This window comes from Myodes glareolus, chromosome 10 (assembly GCF_982192425.1).
Source record: "Myodes glareolus chromosome 10, mMyoGla1.1, whole genome shotgun sequence".
In the NCBI taxonomy this organism is placed as follows: domain Eukaryota; kingdom Metazoa; phylum Chordata; class Mammalia; order Rodentia; family Cricetidae; genus Myodes; species Myodes glareolus.
In genome coordinates this window covers 27,698,578-27,719,618 of record NC_142035.1, presented here as the reverse complement: position 1 = coordinate 27,719,618, position 21,041 = coordinate 27,698,578, and the positions used below count along the sequence as shown (strand labels likewise).

Sequence of the window (21,041 nt, the reverse complement as noted above, 5' to 3'; positions counted from 1 at the left end):
AGCCTTTTGGCCTGTTTCCTGACCATCAGCAGAACCCTCTCCTGCTACTCTATTCTGCTTACCTTTCTTGGATGGTGCGGAGCTCACGACCTATCATTCTGTCACTGTAGGTCTGCCCACCGCAAAGTCTTTTCCGAGCCCTAAATTGACCTCTCCCCTCATCCCTCTGAGAATGTTTGCAGTGGTCTCCTGGAGGCACTTCAGCTGTGGGGTCTTTAAGGGAACAAGGTAAGTTGATCAAGCCTCTGGAAAGTAGGCTCTCTTAGCTGGGCCTAGCTCAAGTGACCTTCCATCGCAGTGCATCCAGTGTCTGATAGACAGGCCTGAGTGGCCTCTGTTCTGTCACTCAAGCAAACCTCCCTTCCTGAGATGCGAAGTATTGCGACATTAGTATGTTCCCCACTCCTTAGTGCTTGTTAGTCGTGGGAACCTGAGCGAGCCACCTAAGACAGAAAGGACCTGAGGAAACAAGCTCCACCGGGAGCAAATCCAGTCCTGGGAGCAAACCCAGTCCCAGGACACTGGCAGACCAGAATTGAGCCAGTGACAAGATCCATAGTCAGCAATCTCCACCAGAACAGGTCCAACTCCAAGCCAGGGAAGAGATCCAAACCAGGATTTACAGAAACAGGTCAAAGCCAGCACCCTAGGCCAAAGTTGGCCTGAGACAGCAAACTCTAAGGGAGCAGACCAAAGCACAGGAACACTGAGCTATCTCCAGGAAGAAGAATTACCAACAGGGTAAATAGAGCTATGACACTGACTGTACCACGAGGAACAGTGAGCTTTGGATTCACTGGCACCTAGAATATTAGTCAACAGAATCTCAGACAGCCCCAACTATTAGAGGAAAAGATGAGTAGAAAAGGTTAGATCACACGCTACACCACAAAGAGCAACACAATACCAGTAAAACCTAAAGACCCTACAACAGCAAGATTTGAACAGCCAAATATGCATGAACCAGAAGAAAATGATCTAAAAAATAACCAAGAGAATGTTTGAAATTCTTAAAGATGAAGTGAGAAATTCCCTTAAAGAAATGGAGATAAAAAGAAACAAAAAAATTGGAAGATAACAGCAAATCACTTAAAGTACACCCCCCCCCCAAAAAAAGAAATCAAACATAAACTATTCAGGACTAGAAAACTGAGATAGAAACAATAAAGAAAATAAGCCGAAGGAATTACAGAAACAGAAATCATGAGAAAAAGATCAGGAATCACAAATGCAAGCATGAACAGCAGAATATAAGAAATGGAAGAGAGAATCTCAAGCGCTGGAGATACAATAGAGGAAATAGAATCAGCAGTTAAAGAAAACATTAAATCTAACAAAAGCTTAACCCAAAATATCCATGAAATATGGGACACCATAAAAAGGTCAAATCTTAGAATAATAGGGATAGAAGAAGGAGAAGTTCAACTCAAAGGCACAGAAAATTTATTTAACAAAATCATAGAAGAAAAGTTTCCCTACCTAAAGAAAGATACACATATGAAGATACAAGAAGCTTACAGAACACTAAATAGACTAGATTAAAAAAAAAAAGTCCTCCTCTCGCCACATAACAATCAAAACACTAAACATACAGAAAAAGAATATTAAGAGCTGCAAAGAAAAAGGCCAAGTAACATACAAAGGTAGACCTATCAGAATTACACCTGACTTCTCAGTGGAGACAATGAAAGCCAGAAGGTCATGGTCAAGCGTTATGCATACATTAAGAGACCACAGATGCCAGTCCAGACTACTATACTCAGCAAAACTGTCAATCACCATAGAAGGGCAAAACAAGATATTCCATTGACAAACCTAGATTTCACCAATACCTAGCCTCAAACCCAGCCCTACACAAAATACTAGAAGGAAAACTCCAACACAAGGAAGATGGCTACACCAACAAAAACACAGACAATAGATGATCTCATTACAGCAAATCCCAAAAAAGGAAAAAAAATTCACAAATTAACATCACCAATGATGAAAACGAAATTAACAGGAGTAACAAACACTGATCATTAATATCCCTTAATGTAAATGATTCAACTCACCCATGAAAAGGCACAAGCTACCAAATTGGATATGAAAACAGAATCCATTCCTCTTCTGCATACAAGAAACGCATCTCAACCTCAAAAACAGACATCATCTCAGAGTAAAAGGTTGTGAAAAAATATACCAATCAAATGGACCTAAGAAACAAGCGGGTGTTGCTATCCTATTATCTAACAAAACTGACTTTAAGTTAAAATCAGTCAAAAGAGACGAAGGACATTTTATATTAGTCACAGGAAAAATCCATCAAGAGGAAATTTCAATACTGAACATCTATGCCCCAAATACAAGGGCACCCTCATATGTCAAAGAAACACTTCTAAAGCTTAAATCATATATTAAACTCCACACACTAATAGTGGGAGACTTCAACACTTCCCTCTCACCACTGGACAGGTCAATCAGACAAAAAATGAACAGAGAAATAAGAGAACTAACAGATGTTCAAATGGACTTAACAGACATCTATAGAACATTCTACTGAAACAGAAAAGAATATACCATCTTCTCAGCACCTCATGGAACCTTCTCAAAAACTGACCATGGTGGGGGGAGAGGGAGTGGGGGAAATGGGAGGGTATGGGGAGGAGGGGAGGAAGTGGAAATTTTTATAAACAAACAAATTAATTAATTAATTAATTTTAAAAAACCTGACCATATACTCAGTAACAAAACAAACCTCAACAAATACAAAAAAATTGAAATAACCCAATGTACCTTATCAGATCACCATGCTTTAAAATTAGAAATCAATAGCAATACTAATTCCAGAAAACCCACAAACACATGGAAATTAAACAGTTCTCACCTGAATCATCAATGGGTCAAGGAAGAAATAAAGGGGAAAATTAAAGACTTTCTAAAATTCAATGAAAATGACCACACAACATACTCAAATTTATGGGACACAGTGAAAGCAATGCTAAGAGGCAAGTTCATAGCACTAAATGCCTACATAAAGAAACTGGAAAAATCCCACACTAGTGAATTAACAGAACTAGATGGCAGGAAATAAATCGAGAGCTGAAATCAGCAAAATAGAAACAAAGAAGACAATACAAAGAATCAATGAGACAAAGAGTTGGTTCTTCGAGAAAATCAACAAAATAGACAAACCTTTATCCAAACTAACCAAAGGCAGAGAGAGAATATCCAAATTAACAAAATCAGAAATGAAAAGGGGGTCATAACAACAGATATGAGGAAATACAGAGGATCATCAGGTCATATTTTGAAAACTTGTGCTCCACAAAATTGGAAAACTTAAAGGAAATGGACAACTTTCTGGATAAATATCACTTACCAAAATTAAATCAAGACCAGATAAGCAAATTAAACACACCTATAACTGCTGAAGAAATAGAAACAGTCATCAAAAGTCTCCCAACCAAAAAAAAAAAAACTAGGACCAGATGGTTTCAGCTCAGAATTCTACAAGACTTTCAAAGAAGAACTAATATCAATACTCGTCAAATTATTCCACACAAGAGAAACACAGAGAATATTGCTACTCTTTTTATGAGGCTACAATTACCCTGATACCCAAACCAAAGAAAGACAATACTAAGAAAGAGAATTACAGACCAATCTCACTCATGAACATTGATGCAAAAATAAATAAAATACTAGCAAATCGAATCCAAGAACACATCAGAACCATCATCCATCATGACCAAGTCTGCTTTATCCCACAGATGCAGGGATGGTTCAACATACGAAAATTTGTCAACATAAGCCACCATATAAACAAACTGAAAAATAAAAACCACATGATCATCTCATTAGATGCCGAAAGAGCACTTGACAAAATACAACATCCCTTCATGATAAAGGTCTTGGAGACAGCAGGGATACAAGGAACATACCTAAACATAATTAAGGCAATATAGAGCAAACCAACAGCCAACATCAAACTAAATGGAGAGAAACTCCCAGCGATTTCACTGAAATCAGGAACAAGACAAAGTTGTCCACTCTCTCCATATCTATTCAATATAGTTCTTGAGGTCCTAGCTAGAGCAATAAGACATCAAAGGGAGATTAAGGGGATACAAATTGGAAAAGAAGTCAAACTCTCACTGTTTGCTGATGATATGATAGTTTACATAAGTGATCCCAAAAATTCTACCAAGGAACTTCTACAACTCATAAACACTTTCAGCAATGTAGCAGGATACAAGATTAACTCAAAAAAATTAGTAGCCCTCCTGTACACAGATGATAAAAGGGCTGGGGAAGAAATCAGAGAATCAATACCCTTCATAATAGCCACAAATAACATAAAATATCTCAGAGTAACTCTAACCAAACAAATGGAAGACTTGTATGACAAGAACTCTAAATCTTTGAAGAAAGAAATTGAAGACACCAGAAAGTGGAAAGATCTTCCATGGTCTTGGGTAGGCAGAATTAACATAGTAAAAATGGCAATCCTACCAAAAGCAATCTACAGATTCAATGCAATGCCCATCAAAATCCCAGCAAAATTCTTCAAAGACCTCAAAAGAACGATGCTCAACTTCATATGGAAAAGTAAAAAGCCCAGGATGGCCGAAACTATCCTGTACAATAAAAGAACTTCTGGAGGTATCACAATCCCTGACTTCAAACTCTACTACAGGGCTACAGTCCTGAAAACAGCCTGGTACTGGCATAATAGCAGACAGGAGGACCAATGGAACCGAATAGAATCCACACATCTTCGAACACCTGATCTTTGATAAATAAGCAAAAAATATCAAATGGAAAAAAGAAAGCATATTTAACAAATGGTGTTTGCATAACTGGATATCAACATGTAGAAGAATGAAAATAGACCCATATCTATCACCATGCACAAAACTCAAGTCCAAATGGATCAAAGACCTCAACATAAAGTCAGCCACACTGAACCTTATAGAAGAAAAAGTGGGAAGTACACAGGAATGCATTGGCACAGGGAACCACTTCCCAAATATAACCCCAACAGCACAGACACTGAGAGAAACAATTAATAAAAGGGACTTCCTGAAACTGTAAAGCAAAGGACACAATCAATAAGACAAAATGACAGCCTACAGAATGGGAAAGGACCTTCACTAACCCCACATCAGACAGAGGTCTGATCTCCAAAATATACAAAGAACTCAAGAAATTGGACACCAAAAGATCACATAATCCAATTTTAAAAAAGGGAGTACAGACCTAAACAGAGAACTCTCAACAGAGGAATCTAAAATGGTTGAAATGCATTTAAGGAAATGTTCAACATCCTTAGTCATCAGAGAAATGCAAATCAAAACAACTCTGAGATTCCATCTTACACCTGTAAGAATGGCCAAAATCAAAAACACTGATGACACCTTATGCTGAAGAGGTTGTGGGGAAAAGGGAACACTTCTGCATTGCTGGTGGGAATGCAAGCTGGTACAGCCCCTTTGGATGTCAGTGTGGTGATTTCTCAGAAAATTAGGAAACAACCTTCCTCAAGACCCAGTAATACCACTTTTGGGTGTATATCCAAAGGATACTCAATTGCGCCACAAGGACATGTGTTCAACTATGTTCATAGTAGCTTTGTTTGTCATATCCAGAACCTGGAAGCAACCTAAATGTCCCTCGATCAAAGAATGGATAAGGAAAATGTGGTACGTTTACACAATGAAATACTACACAGCAGAAAAAAAATTGACATCTTGAATTTTGGAGGAAAATGGATGGAGCTAGAAAACATTATATTGAGTGAGGTAACCCAGATACAGAAAGACAATTATCACATGTACTCACTCACAGGTGGTTTAAAAACATAAAACAAAGAAAGCCAGGCTACAAACCACAACCCCGGAGAACTTAGACAACAATGCGGACACTAAGAGAGACTTACATAGGTATAATCTACATGGGAAGTAAAAAGTAGAAAAAGACAAGATCTCCTGAGTAAATTAGGAGTATGGGGACCTTGGGGGAGAGTTGGAGGGGGGAAGGGAGAGGCAGAGAGGGGAGCAGAGAAAAATGTAGAGCTCAATAGATATCAATAAAAATGTATTTAAAAACTATTAGTCATTCATTTTTAAATATATGAATGGAGGAATGGTCAGCAGCTTGCAATAGCCATATCAGCTCCCATCAGTGAGTACATACAGGCTACCTACTGGGCTCTGGTTTGACGTTGGCCTGATAATGGCTCTCAGAGTACCTCCTACCTTTTAGAAGAAACAGGTCACACCCAGGGCCAAAGAGCCAGATTGTGGCAGAGATGGAATTTGGATCTAAAGGATTCTCTAGCCTTTTACACTATCATGCCTGTCTGTCTCCTCCTTCCCTGGTAACATCCAGCCCGTCCCTAAGAGGCACTTAATGGGGCAGCAGTCAACAGACTGGAATCAATCAGCCTGGATCCCAGCTCCACTGCTTTGCAAGTTGTGAGTAAACTGTCCATTTCCTGGGTTCAAATCGAAGGAGGGTGGGGTAGCAGCATCTAACATTCCAGACTCTATGAAGTCCTGAGGGGTTAAGTGCTGAACGCAGCACCTGACCCCCAGCTGTGGCTAAGAGACAATAATCTAGGTCGGAAGTCAGGAACACCTGGGAACAGAGCCCAGACGAAGAACCAATACCACAGAACAAGCCAGATGAGCTGGAGGCCAGCCCTGGAAGAACTAGGGCAGCAGTGAGAAAGCAATGGGCACCAACCAGGACAGGTACAAGGGCTTTAGCAAACTGAGATAGAGTTCTGCTTCTCCGTTTCCTCGCGTGAACCCTGTCAGGATCAGAATCCTCCAGGACAGACTCTTCTCTCTGATCTCCTGAACTGGTTAGGCCCAGTGAGTTGCCTCCTAGTGTGACCTCACCCTCACCAAGCCTCATCCTTCCACCCAATGTGTCACTGTTGGTTGGCAGCCAGGCACTGCTATGGTACCACAGTGCACCCAAGATGCAGGAGGTGTGTGGGTGAATGTGTGATGGCCCCACAAGTATTCACTTATGGCTAGGCAGTTATGTTTGTGAATAGTTAGTCCTCTCAGAACTAGGTCTGAGAGGAGGCTGTATGGTCTAAGGTCCCAGGGAACCTGAAGTCAACTGCCCACAAAGCTTTGAACTGACGGTTAAGTCTGGAGCGTAGCCCCAGTCCCTGGCATCCATCCCAGCCCCCTGGCCTGGGAGTTGCATTGGTCTGGACTCCAAATCCCAGCATGCCAGGTCCTGACCCTCCCCCGGAGGGGAGGGGTCCTGACCATTCCCACAGGTTAATTTAAGTGGGCTCCCAGAGGAGAAACACATGGTTCTGGGTTTGCATGTGCGCCCTGTTTTTCTGTCTCCCCAACATGCACTGGGCCATCCGAGAGTGTCATATTTGATAAAACGATGGGCATTTTAATTTAGCTTGATCTGACCTAATTGGATTTCCTTGTACCAGCAGAGCCTCTTAGGATTTTTTCCTAACACTGGTCCCACATTGTGGGATTCAGTGTTTGCACAGGGATGAGTGGATGATAGCCCTAAATTTAAAAAAGCAACAAATTCACCAGCCCCACTGCTTGAGCCTCCAGCTAGGCATGCTTCCATATGGTTAGGGACTTGGAGCACCCAGGAATGTCCTTTAGGCTGCCAGGAATACAGTCCCTGGGGGAGATACAGGGAGGTTGTGGATTCTGGCCCTCACTGAGCCCTTGGCTGTGACCACACACTCTGTAGACAGTTGGGGATGGTCAGGGAGACATGGGAAGACTGCAAAGCTGGGTAAGCAGGTTCCAAGTGAGGCTCCTACTGACCTTGAACCCCTTTCCTGACTGCAGTTACTCACCATAGGCACCCACATTACAAAGCAGGTTCAAAAGTCCTATGAACAGGTTTGAATTTTAACACTAACATTGATACATTGTATGACCTTGGGAAGGTGACATTCCCTCTCTGAACCTCAACTTCTCATCTGCCAAATAGAGTTGATGTTGTGTGGCTTTTCCTAGGGAGACAAGAACAAATGGTATAGGAGGTTCTTCTGTTCATGTCTTGCTTTCGTTGACTAATGAATAAAGAAACTGTTTTGGGCCTGAACTTTGGGTCAGAACTTAGGTAGGTGGAGAAGACAGAACTGAATGCTGGGAAGAAGGGCAGTGTGGCAGACGCCATGATTCTTCTGCCTGAGATGGACGCTGGTTATACTCTTTCCCAGTAAGCCATGACCTCGTGGTGATACACAGATTAAAAGAAATGAGCTAAATTGGTGTGGGAGAATTGTCTGTATTCTGTCAATCATATTTTAATAAAACGCTGATTGGCCAGGCAGGCAGTATAGGCGGGAAAGTCAGACAGGAAGTAGAGGTGGAGCAAAGAGACTGGGAGTATTCTGGCAAGCAGGAAGCTTCCTCTGCCAGTTCTGCCCAGACCACTGGAGAGGAAAGATGTAAGCTGCCCCGCTGGAAAAGGTACTGAGTCATGTGCTAATGTAGATAAGGATAATGGGGTAACATAAGTTATAAGAGCTAATAAGTAGCCTGACCTAATGGGCCAATCAGCTTTATAACTTATAGAGATCTCTGTGTGATTGGTTTTCTCTGGGACTTGCCGGCTGTGGGGTACTGGGTGGGAACAGATACCCCAACAAGCCGGCCCTTCATGTTACACTAAATCAAGATGTAAGAGTTAGCCAATAAGAAGTTAGAGCTAATGGGCTAGGCAGCATTTAAATGAATACAGTTTCTGTGTGATTATTTTGGGGGTTAAGATAGCTGGGCGGCTGGGACAAACAAGCAACCTGCTCCTCTTACTACAAACAAATGTCTAGTAGCCCCAGATAAGGAACTGTCTTTACCTGAGTCTAGGTTAGTGAACGAATTAGTGAGCTTATTGGACTTACAGGAGAATGGGGAACTTAAAGGTCACAGCATCGCTGCATCACTGATAGCCCACCCAGCATGGGTAATGACTCATGAAAACTGCATTCCTGCCGCTCTCACACGACTTACAGGAAGCAGAGCTGATGAGAAAGTCTTCAGGGAAGGAGCTTGGCAACCTTAGGCCTCAATTCCTCACATCCACTGCCCATTTGTAAAATGGGCTCTGAGTGGAATTAAAGGGATCAGCACGCTTAACCCCCAGTACCCTGCCTTAACACCCAGTAAGTTTTCTGTATCTGTCAGCTCCTGTATGCCAACGTCAGCCAGGCCTGGCAGCTTTGGCAATTACATTCCAGCTCCAGGGAGGCCTTGAGTACCCCATAGGTTTCGGGGGGGGGTGTTCAGGGTCATACTAATGTTTGAATGTTTGAGTCAGCTCAGGGAACTCATAGCAGCACCCCGTACCCCTGGGCCAGAGTTTCATTCTCTATCAGATGATTTTGGATCAGGGACCTGAGGGTATAGTCTGTCTAGCTGAGGCACACATGGCTCTTACTAGTTGGTTGATCAGCAACCTCTTGATCCAAACATAAATGCATGATCTAACAGATCTCCAAGTCACCAGTATTCACTAGTGACCAAAAGAGAATGGCCTTGTGGGTACCTTCAGTTTCCCCACCAGAGGGCAGGATGTAGAAGTGGAGTATGGGAGAAGGTCCAAGAGTGTTAACACAATAACCCAAAACAGGGGACCCCAAGAGTACAGATAGAAGTGACCAGTAGGCCAGGCGGTGATGGTGCATGCTTGTAATCCCAGGACTTGGGAGGCAGAGAGACAGATGGATCTCTGTAAGTTCGAAGCCAGCCTGGTCTACAGAGTGAGTTCAGGACAGTTCCAAAGCTACAGAGAAACCCTGTCCGGAAAAACGAAGAAAGAAGTGACAAGCAGACAACCCATGCTTCTCAGCCGCATCTGGATTTGAGTACCCCCGACCCTGTCCCCACCTTGCTGGCTCCTGCCTTTAGACAAGCAGCTCTCCTCTCTGAACCTTCATGCCCTTGTTTCTAATGCAGAGCTTTTCTGTGAGAATTTAACCAAACAGAAAGTAGCTTGTACTGGAGCATTCCCCAAGGGAACAGGAGGTGGGTGGGCTCTGATGCTCAGACAAAGAGCTTGTCCAAGGCATCTGGGAGATTGGACACAAAAGAAAGTTTTTAAAATGCAGTTCTCTTCTGGGCTCATTGGACAAACTGCTTGCTGCATGGGGACCTGATCCCCAGCACCCATGTAAAAGGTTAACACAGTGCATGCATCTGCCCCTCAGTACTCTGGGCTGGGGGTGAGCAGAGGTTACAAGCCCAGCCTGGGCACTCACTAGCCTGCCAGTCTAGTCAAAACATTGAACTCTTGGTTTAGTGACAGACCCTGTCTCAAAGAAACAAACAAACAAAAAGTGGGGAGTGATAGAAGAAGACATTGGGATTGACTTTTGACTTACAGCTCTACATACGTGAATGAGCTCGCACACTTGCATACACACACACACACACACACACAGAGAGAGAGAGAGAGAGAGAGAGAGAGAGAGAGAGAGACGGACAGACACATACATTAGGGTCTCTTGTAAGATTTAGGATACTAAAACAAATAAGAGAAATGGACTCCAGGGTGTCCATCAGTCAACAAAAGTTGGTGACTTCCTGTCCAGTACCAGACCCAAGAGTGCACAATGAGCCATTTCTGTATGATCTGCAGGGAGACAATAGTGGGAACGGCAAGGTAGTGAGAGCAAGAGAAAGATCCTCACATGCAGGCATGACCTCTTCTAGGAGAAGACCATGAGTCAGGACCTGGGAGGGGAGACAGGTAGTTGGAGAATGGAGGAAGAATGTTCTGGGAAGAGCAGGTGCAAAGCCCAAGAGGGTGGAGAGAGTCAGACACCTGGGAGCTGAGTGGGACATGCATGATGAGGAGTCCTGCTGCGGTCTGTAATAGAAAATCCCAGCCAAATTGAAATGTCTGTCATCCACGGTGCTTACGCAACATAGGATACATATCTGCAGTAGAATACAGTGCGTCCATTCTTAAAGAACAGAAGTTTGGTTTGTGAATATGGAGGCTGTCCCACAGTAGTGAGGAGATACTAAGAGTCCAGCCGACCTGTGTTATGGACTATTCAAGTGCCTTAGGGGTAGTACCTCAGAATCCTCATGAAACAAAAGCAGGGCTGTTTGCCTGCCCTGCTCTATGCCAATCACAAACGACAAGTTTGGCCAAAGAAAAGGTTTATTCATGAGATGTGAGAATATGTGAGACCCGAGCTCCCACCCACCTCCCAAGAGGGTATTGGGGAGGGTCTTGGAGTTTGTTCAGCTTTTCCTTGGTTTCCTTCACACTAAAACCCACTAAAGAAATTAGACATGCGGTTGTGGGTGTGAAGTTGAGGACCTGTATTCTCAAACACTGGGTATTCCTTCCTCTCATGGGGGAGGGGGTATGGGAGTATGTTGGGTTTTTTTGGGTTTTTTTTTCTATTTATTTAATTTACTTTAAGTGTGTTGATGTAAAGGTGTCAGATTCTCAGGACTGGAGTTACAGATACTTGTGAGCTGCCACGTGGGTGCTGAGAATTGAACCCAGGTCCTCTGGAAAAGCAACCAGTGCCTTTAACCACTGAGACATCATCTCTCTAGCCCCAACAGCTTTTTGTTGTTTTTGTTGTTGTTTTGTTTTTTGTTTGTTTGTTTTTATTCTTTTACTCTTTGGATCTTTGGGGGCCAGCCGCCCAGCTCCCAAATAAACATACATGGAGACTTATAATTACTTATAAATGCCCTGCTTTGGCTTGTTTCTAGCCAGTTTTTCTTAAATTATCCCGTCTGCCTTTTGCCTCTGGGTCTTTTACCTTTCTCTATTTCTGTGTTGGTGCGGAAGAATTGTCTGTGGTGTGGGAGAATTGTCTATATTCTGTCAATCATATTTTAATAAAACATTGATTGGCCAGGCAGGAATGATAGGCGGGTCAACCAGACAGGAAATAGAGGCGGGGCAATGAGAATAGGAGAAGGCTAGAGAGGAGGAAGATCCCTCAGCCACTCCTGCGCAGACCACCGAAGAAGCAACATGTAAGCTGACAGCTGAGAAAGGTACTGAGCCGTGTGGCTAATGTAGATAAGGATAATGGGGTAACATAAGTTATAAGAGCTAATAAGAAGCCTGACCTAATGGGCCAATCAGTTTATAATCTTAAGGAGTTTGTGTGATTTTCTCTGGGACTTGCCGGTTGTGGGGTACCGGGCGGGAACAGATACCCCAACAAGCCGGCCCTCATGTAGCCAGCCCTCATGTTACACTGTGTATCTTTTCTTTATTTCTTACTGTGTGTGGCTTTGTAGCTGGGCGGTTGGCCCCTGGAGTCCTTCTCTCGATCCTTTGTCTTCCTCCTCCCATATTTCTCCTATTTATTCTGCCTGCCAGGCTCACCTACTTCTCTCTCCTGCCTTGTTACTGGCCATTCAAGCTCTTTATTAGACCAATCAGGTGTTTTATACAGGCAAAGTAATACAGCTTCACAGAGTTAAATGTAACAGGAAAACGCAACACATCTTTGCATCATTAAAACAAATGTTCCACAGCATAAACGAATGTAACACATCTTAAATTAATGTTCCACAACAGGTATGAGGGGGCAGAAAAAAATTGTGTGATCACTTCTGTTTATACAAAGCAAAATGTTTATGAAGCTATATCTGCTTCCATCTATGCAAGTGGCATTCTGAAAAGACACATTAAAGATTAATTGTGGTTTCAGGAGGAAACACCTGAATAGCTGAGGGTCAGATATGAGGGGACTTAATTTACACTGCTTGTTTTCTTAGTTTTTGAACCTTTTTGTTTTGTTTTGTTTTGTTTTGCTTTTGGAGTGTGTCCTGAAACTCACTCTGTAGATCAGACTGTCTCAAACTCAGAGATTGATCTGTCTCTGCCTCCCGAGTGCTGGGATTAAAGACGTGTGCCACCACCACCCAGTGAACAATTTTTTTTAGAAGGGGGTTCTTGCTATGTTGCTGAGGTTGGTCTTGAACTACTGAACTTAAGTGATTCTTTTGTCTCAACTTCCTGAGGTACACGTCATGTGATGAACTTGTAATGCATGTAAAACTCAAGCTGCAGGAAGAGCCTGGACAGGCAGGCACTATAAAGGACTGCCAGATTTTCCAGGATTTCCCAGGAGGAACAAGCATGTTCAAATTTAGGCTTTTGAGGTTTTTGTTTTGTTTTGTTTTTGTTTTATCGGTTTTTTTGGCAAGGCCACTGTGCACTTCAGTGAACAGTCACATTTTGTCTGTTTCTGTTTCACTTTGTGACACTGGCAATCATGTAGAATTAGCAACATTTCTTGGTTCCATCAGCTCTGAATCAATGCATCATGTGGCTTTAATCTTATCATTTCTTCATCATTGGTGACCTGGAGTAATTCATTAGCTGATCAGATATTAAACACATGAAAATTTTTAATTCTTTATTCCCTAATTTCCTAGTTTCCCAATGAGTTAGGCCTTTAGCAGCCGCTCAGCATCCAAGGAAGGCCCATGCAGCTCATTTTCATTGTTTTGAGGATGAGATGTGCTGCAATCCACCACCCTTATGGTCCTTTCAGCAAGTGCCGTTTGTGTACTTTGGAAAGACCTTGAACTGGGAATCTTTCCAGTATAGCAGAGTCCTCATTTCTACTCAGGGCTCTGAGAAGTATAGTCTGTTTTTAGAATGTTCCTGTCTCTGTGTGACAGTTACTTTGCTTGGTCCATAAGGATGCTTGAAAATTTTATGTTAAGCAATGGCCCCACTGTGCTGTTGTCATATGTATCTTTGACACAACAAAGGGAATTTTAGTTAAGAGACAACTTAGAAAATAAGAAAAATATTTGTAAATTAATCCTCTGCAAATGGATTAATATTCGGAATATATAAGGATCTCAAACAGCCCAGCAGAAAAAGCATAAAAACAAATCATACAATTCAAAAATGGTAAACTATCTAAGTAGACATTTCTCAAAAGAAGATATACAAATGGCTAACAAGTATATGGCAGAATTGCTCAGTGTCAGAGTCAAGAGAGAAACAGATCAAACGACAGCAACCATCTCAGTTAAAATAAATATTCTCTGGTTTAGATCTAGTCCCATCAAGGCAAATATGCTAGAAGCCTAGTGCCAGCTATAGCCTGCTGGGAGCTTATAAGGACGAGAAGGTGGGCCCAGAGGACAAAAAGGGCCACTGGAAATTTATCCTGGAATTAGTATTGGGACCCCAGCCTCTTCCTTTCTCTGCTTTCTGGCCACCCTAAACTACACAGACCCTGTCCTCATGAGCTCCCCACCATGCTGTCCTGTTTTGTCACAGGTCCAAAGCAACTTCTGAAACAATGAGCCAAAATAGATATCTCTTCCTTTTACACTGATTATTATGAGTGACAGCAACGGAAAGTTGATTAGCACAGCCATTATTTAAAATGATGAGAAATAACGTTGGTGAAGTTGGGAGAGAGAAGGACTCACAAGTTCTGTTGGAGGGAAGGGAAATTAAAACAGCCACTGTGGAAAAGAGCATGGATTCATTTAAGAAAACCAAAACTAGAATGCCATGTGTGCCAGCAGTCCCACCACCAGGCCTACCATCAACAAGTCAAAGACAGCTGTGCATCCCAGGGGTAATGTGACACTGATCACAACAACAGAAGTATAGATTCCATCTAAATGGCCATTGGTGGATGGCTAGATGAGTAGAGAAAACATGGTGTGCATGTGTGTTTAAATCTAAGCATGTATGGGAATAGTATTCATCTACAGAAAATAAAGCAGGCCTGTCATCTGTGGCAGCACACAGATGTGGAGGGCACTATGGTAAGTCAAATAACCCAAGCACAGAGATACAAATACCATGTGTTTTCATGTCAATATGAGAACCAAAAACATTGATTCTGAGAAGCAGAAAGTCTAAGAGCTACCAGAGGAAAGGAAGGATTTGGGGAGGAGAGGTGACATGAAGATGGGGGTGGGCACAGGGGAACAACTTCCAAAGTTCTGTTTCACAGCTCAGTAATTAACTGTATATCTCCAAGTGGCTGGTAGAAGATGAGAGAGGACAGTGCTTTGAGCAGGATCTGCCAAGGCCTTGATCGTACTACTGAAACATCACACTGGACCTCGTACTATGTAGAATTATGATGACTGGATTAAAATTTTAACTAATTTTGAGACAAGGTCTCAGGTATCCTCTACCCTCAAATCTTGATACAGATAGGAAGACAAAATTTTTAAAAATTGAACTGTTCAACAGGAATAGGAACCATCTCTGGAGACAGATCCATCAAAATTAAATGTAGCAGAGACTAACATATAAGTCAAGGCAGTGATGTTTAATTTTCAGGAAGAACCTGCACGTGTTAGAAGTCTATTTAGCAGACAGGTGGTACTGGTCCGTGGCTTTGGGAGGCAGGGCAGGTGGATCTCTGTGAGTTCCAGGCCAGCCAGGGCTATAACACGAAACCCTTCAGCTGCTTGAGGTTTGAGTAAGGGACATTGGAATAGCCAGATAAGGGATTTATTTTCTCACACACATCTGGAAGGAGGCCATCCAGTTTAGGGCAGTGACAGTAACACTGTTAAGGAGCTAGGCCTTCTACAGTCCCAAGTCCCTAGCATGTGATACTAGTCTCCATGGATCCTTGGTAGCTGCTGCATTCCACAGGGACTATGTTCTCGGTAAGAAAAAGGCACCAGGTGAAATGCTGAGCAGACTACAAATTCCCACCCTCTCTTCCTTTTGTGTCCTTTCCTTTCTCCCCTCTTCCACCATCTCTCTTGAGACAAGGCCGCACTCTGTAGCCATACCGGCCTGAATTTGAGGCAACCTTCTTGCCTCTGATTACCAAGTTCAGAGCACACGTGTGAGCCCCTGCACCTGGATTTCTCTTTTCCCTTACACAGGGATACAATGGTTTTCTTCAGAGCCCCAGTCAGATGACATCTGCTTGCTTCAGCTGGAGCTGTTCACATGGCAACCTCTAGCAGCAAAGGAGCCCACACACAGGAGGAGGGGGAGAAGCCCTGGATGGGGAGTTTGCAAGCCCTGCCGTGCTTTGAGCAAAGTCTGGTTCTGGGGGCTGGAGCTAGGGCTCAGCAGGTAAGAGAGAGTACTGCTTTTGATTTCTAGCATGCACACTGAGTGGATCACAGTTGCCTGTAGCTCCAGCTCCAGGGTGTCTGTCCTCTGGCCTCCAGAGGCCCCTGCACTCTCCTGTACACACACCCACACATACAAACACACATCTACACAATTTAAAAACTAGTCGTGAGGAAGAAGAAGGACGCTCCAGAGCAGAGGGCAGTGTCTTGTAGCCCTGACTAGCCAATCAAACAGCCCTGCCTCAAATTCTCTCCCACAAGACTCTGGATGGAATGCCAACTGTGAGGTTTCTTTGTAAATATTGAGTCAGAACAAAGCAGTCAACAGTAGTAGCCAACTGTCACTGTATGCTACTGCCTCTGACTCAGGAAACAAGGCTTCAAGTTGAAGATTGTTCACACAATCTTGAAGTTCCCTAAAAAAAAGTCTAGTTGAGGCCAGGCGGCAGTGGCGCACACTTTTAATTCCAGCACTTGGGAGGCAGAGGCAGGTGGTTCTCTGTGAGTTCGAGGCCAGCCTGATCTACAAGAGCTAGTTCCAGGACAGGCTCCAAAACTACAGAGAAACCCTGTCTCAAAAAACAAAAACAAAACAAACAAACAAAAAAAGTCTAGTTGAGGGGGCTCTTAAACACACCTTCTACAACAGAGGCCACCACGTGACCACTCAACTCTGGTCTCCTGTCCTTGCTGGGCACACCTCCCAGCTTCCCTTGCAGTTGAGTATGGCTAGTTGGCTAATGGAAGAGCTGACGTCATGCCAGGCCTGACCAGGAAACCTTCCCAAGTTCCCTTTTCTTCTGTCCTTGAACCCAAAGTCACAAGAATGTCTGAGGCCTGCTGCTAAAGACTATGCTCAGAAGCAGTCTGGTTCCCTGAGTAGTCACACAGAATGTAGCGCCCACCTGCCAGGATGGTGCACTGGCCCCAATGCTCTAAGACAGAGAAATAAACCTTGTTGTGTTCAAGTATTCACATAATGGGTATATTTATCAAGTATACTTAGCCCATTGAACTGTCATTCTAGCCATTTAGTTACGGAGCCTTAAGATAGTAATGATGTCCTTTCTTCCACCTCCCTGCCAAACTTTCTAGGTGTGACATCCTTAACTCCCAGTCACTGGGAGGGAATAGTTCTGGAAAACAGAAGAAGTCCTAACAATGAAAGTCTAAGCTTTCAGCTCCATTCTCCACTAAGAAGCTGGAATGAAGATGACTCCAGACCTTTGGAGGTGACTGACAGTGGAGAGAGCCCAGTCCAAGCTTGGGAACTTACAAAGACACCTGAAAGACATGCTGAAACTCACCCTATGACCATTGGATGCTAGGGACCAGGATCTCACAAGTAAGCTGACATCTTGTTCCTACCACCTACATGGCTAGCTAGCACCAGGGTGTGAAACTCAGAGAAATCATAGTCTCGGGTCTACTGTACAAAGCCTCGTCCATGGCATGGAGATGATCTGTGATGGATTCAACCCCTTCACAGACATTGGACTCTCAAGGAGAAGACAGCCCATTTTCATGAAGGCTCTCTGGGTTTATGTCTTTGTCACATACCACAAAAACTCCCCTGTGCTCACTAAGAAGTTGGCTAAAGGACAAACGGCTTCTGTTGGAATCATGAGGAAGCAAAATGTGTCTCCGCCATGGTACCTTCTAAGAAATTGTCAAGAATAACATGGCCATGGGCTGGCAATGGAACTGTTAGTAGATTGCTTGCCTAGTATGCATGAGGCTCTGTATTTGATCATCAGCACCAAGATAAAGCCAGACATGCCTGTAATCCCAGCATTTGGGAGGTGGAGGCAGGATGATTATAATTTCAAGGTCATTCTTGCTACATAGTGGATAGCCTGGGCTACACGATTCCCACCAAAGAGCAAAACAAAGGCCCCTCTGGAATTGGTTCCTTTCACAATAAATTTGGAATTTGAGCTCTGGATTAGGGATTTGCATATGCAAAACATCTAAAACCACAAACACTGCATTTATCTTTATGAGGGGGGGTCCACACATTAGCCAAGTTCTCTGCCACTCAGATTCTCCCCCAGCCCTCACTGTACTTCTTGTTGTCTACTCAGCTGCCTGAGTAGTCTAGCTGGAGCTTGAAGACCTCCCTGACTTTGAGAGCAGTTGAGTTTCTCATCTTGTTTCTTGGTCACAGTGGTCATCACAGTACTTTGTGACTCCCTCGGAGCCACGAGTCCCTGTTTATGGCCACAATGAAGACAATTTCCAATCTATCCTCTGAGTTCATAGGTATTAAGGCTTGTTCTTCAGCCCTAAAAGTCATTTGAGAAATATAAGTTAGGGCTACACAGAACCAAAATTTTCTGATATTTAAAGAGCCACGGGGAACAACAGAACAGAACATTTCCTGTTAGCATGGTCCAGGAAATTCCAGCACATATGACTTCCATAGCTGTGGACACAGCATGTCAGAATCAAGAGCACGAAGGAGTGTGGTGGTTGGTTTTTGTCAATTTGACACAGTAGTTACTTGGTAAGAAGGAACTACAGCCAAGAAAATGCTTCCATCATATTTCCTGTAGGAAGTTAATGATTGGTGTGGGGGAGTGCTGGAGAATGTGGAAATATACAGCATATGGCAGCTGATAATTCAGATGTCAGCCTAGCAGAGGAGTGACTGATGGAGGTCAGTCCTGTCCACGTGAGGCCTGCAGGACCATCGACTCTGGAAATTGCTGCCCACTTTTGCTAAAGCAGATTGGTGTCTCCCCAGTACCTGCACTGTAGTGTGTAATCTCATGTGATGTGTATATGTAATCTCATGATTACATCTCAATCTTATGGGCACATATATCTGTGGGGAGTCAGGAAGATGACTTTTCATTTAGCTACATAATTTTGAAATATAGAATACACATGTCATAACTAGATCTATTTGTCCCACAAGGGCTATAGACACTTAAAGGCCTGCTTTTTTCCTTTTTGCTTAGATTAACTACACACAATTATCTCACTTTCACATCAAAGCAAGTTGCATATGTGTGACAGTTGTATAGCTTGGTCTATCTGTGGGACTCCTAGCAGTGGGATCAGGGCCTGTCTCTAAAACTTGAACTGGCTTTTGGGAACCTATTCCCCATACTGGGTTGCCTTGCCCAGCCTAATACAAAACAAAGAGCTTACTCCTACCTCAACTTGATATGCCATGCTTTGTTGATACCCATGGGAGGCTTACCCCTTTGTGAACAGAAACAGGAGGAGTGGGTTGCAGAGGGGAGGGGAGCACAAAGGGGTGATAGAAGGAGGAAATGGGAGGAGAGGAGGGAGGGGAAACTTCTGGCTTCTAACCTTATCCACTCTAGCTCTGTCCTCACCACCGTCCAAAATGTGTGTATGGGGGAGGGGCACAAGCCTACAGTAAGCAGCTGTGCTGCAGGAAGGAAGCCTCAGGCAGTGTTGGGCTGTAGTAACCAAATACCAGAAATGGAGAGCCTTTGCTGTCCCTGTGTAGCTGGGGGTTGAGCTATGGGCGTGTTTCCACTGAGTCACAAGCCTCCAAACTGGATGGCATAAATAGCATAAATCAATAGAAATTGATTTCTATCACATTTCTGAAGACAGAAAGTCTAGGACCAGAATGCTTGCATCATTGGGTTCTGGTGAGGGCCCATCCCCTGGGTTCTAGATTGCTGGCCGTCTTCTTGCTGTTTCCTCACACTCGATAGGAAAGGGGAGAGAGAACACTGTAGTATTTCCTAAGAGGACCAATCTCATCAGAAGGGTCTGTTGTTATTTATTTCTTAGTTGCTTCCCAAAGGCCCCATCTCCACATACCATCACATTTGGGGAGAGGGCTCCAATATGTGAATTTGAGAGATGCAATTCGGTCCATAACACAGGAATTTTTGTTGTTTTTATGGGTGCAGCTAATGATGAAAGCACCCCTGAGGGATGTGACTAGGGGATCTGTATTTCTAAATAATTCCAAAACAATATTCATATTAGTTGCTTTCTGGGTCTCTGTAACTATTATAGTCACAAAAGGAGGAAATTTTTATTTGGGCTTGTAGCAGCAGAGGATTTCTTTTTATATGCAAATGTAGTTTTATTCAGTCATAAAAATAATGAAATCATATTTGTTGTAAAATAGATGTGACTGGTGATCATTATGTTAAGCAAATAGGTCAAATTCAGAATGACAAGTGTCACATTTTTTTCTCATTTGTGGATCCTAGATTTCATATAGATACATAAGTGTTGTATGTGTTTGTGTGTAATATGAAATTAGAAAATAGGCTAGAGAAAGACTCCAGTGAAAGGAGGAATGGAGAGTAAGGAGATTATTTATGGAGGGGGAGGGTGAATACAAAGTGTATCACGAAATGGAAGGAATTACTCTTATGAAACCCAACATTATATGCAATGAAAATATGCCAAAAAAGAATTTGCAATTGTGGTGATACACTTTTATAAAAATATCTTCTATTGTAAGAGACTTGAACTGGACCTCATAACTGAGGTCACTTAACACAACCTGCAGCAGAGGATTTCAATCACCAGGGCAGAGAAGGAACATGTAGCAGAGACTGTTCACATAACAATGGACCAGGAAGCAGGGAACCAAGTAGGAACCAGGGGCTGGATGACATCTTTAAAGGCCACTTCTGGTGACCTTCTGTAAGCTTTAGAACCTAAAGATTCCATAGCTTCCCACAACAGTATCACCATCTGGGAAACACCATCTAAAATATGAACATGGAGGGAACATTTCATACTCGAATTCTTCAACCCATGGCAATCTTGGCCTGGAAACCGCATTTGGAAAACCACTCTTAAAATTGAATTGCTGACTGCTGAAATGAAGACTCCTGAGACAGAAACAAAGAACCTAAGTGAAAAGGACCCATGCTAGTAAACTCTATGAGTTCACAGGAAATGTAATTCCTACTTTCAGCTCTCAAATGAAAGGCATCAAGGTTCTATAACGTCCATTCTCAGATAACCTCA

At 43.1% G+C, this 21,041-nt stretch overlaps 1 long non-coding RNA gene across 2 annotated transcripts; it reads left to right on the top strand.

The window, feature by feature from the left end:
* The first annotated feature begins 8,388 nt into the window (after positions 1–8,388).
* On the top strand, positions 8,389–18,525 carry LOC125407740 (uncharacterized). Of its 2 annotated transcripts, none has more exons than XR_007234285.3 (3): positions 8,389–8,462; positions 15,864–16,059; positions 17,157–18,525. It is a non-coding gene; the product is annotated as an uncharacterized LOC125407740 (long non-coding RNA). The 2 variants fall into 2 exon arrangements; XR_015004306.2 differs by lacking the exon at positions 8,389–8,462 and adding an exon at positions 11,978–12,020.
* The last annotated feature ends 2,516 nt before the right edge of the window (positions 18,526–21,041 follow it).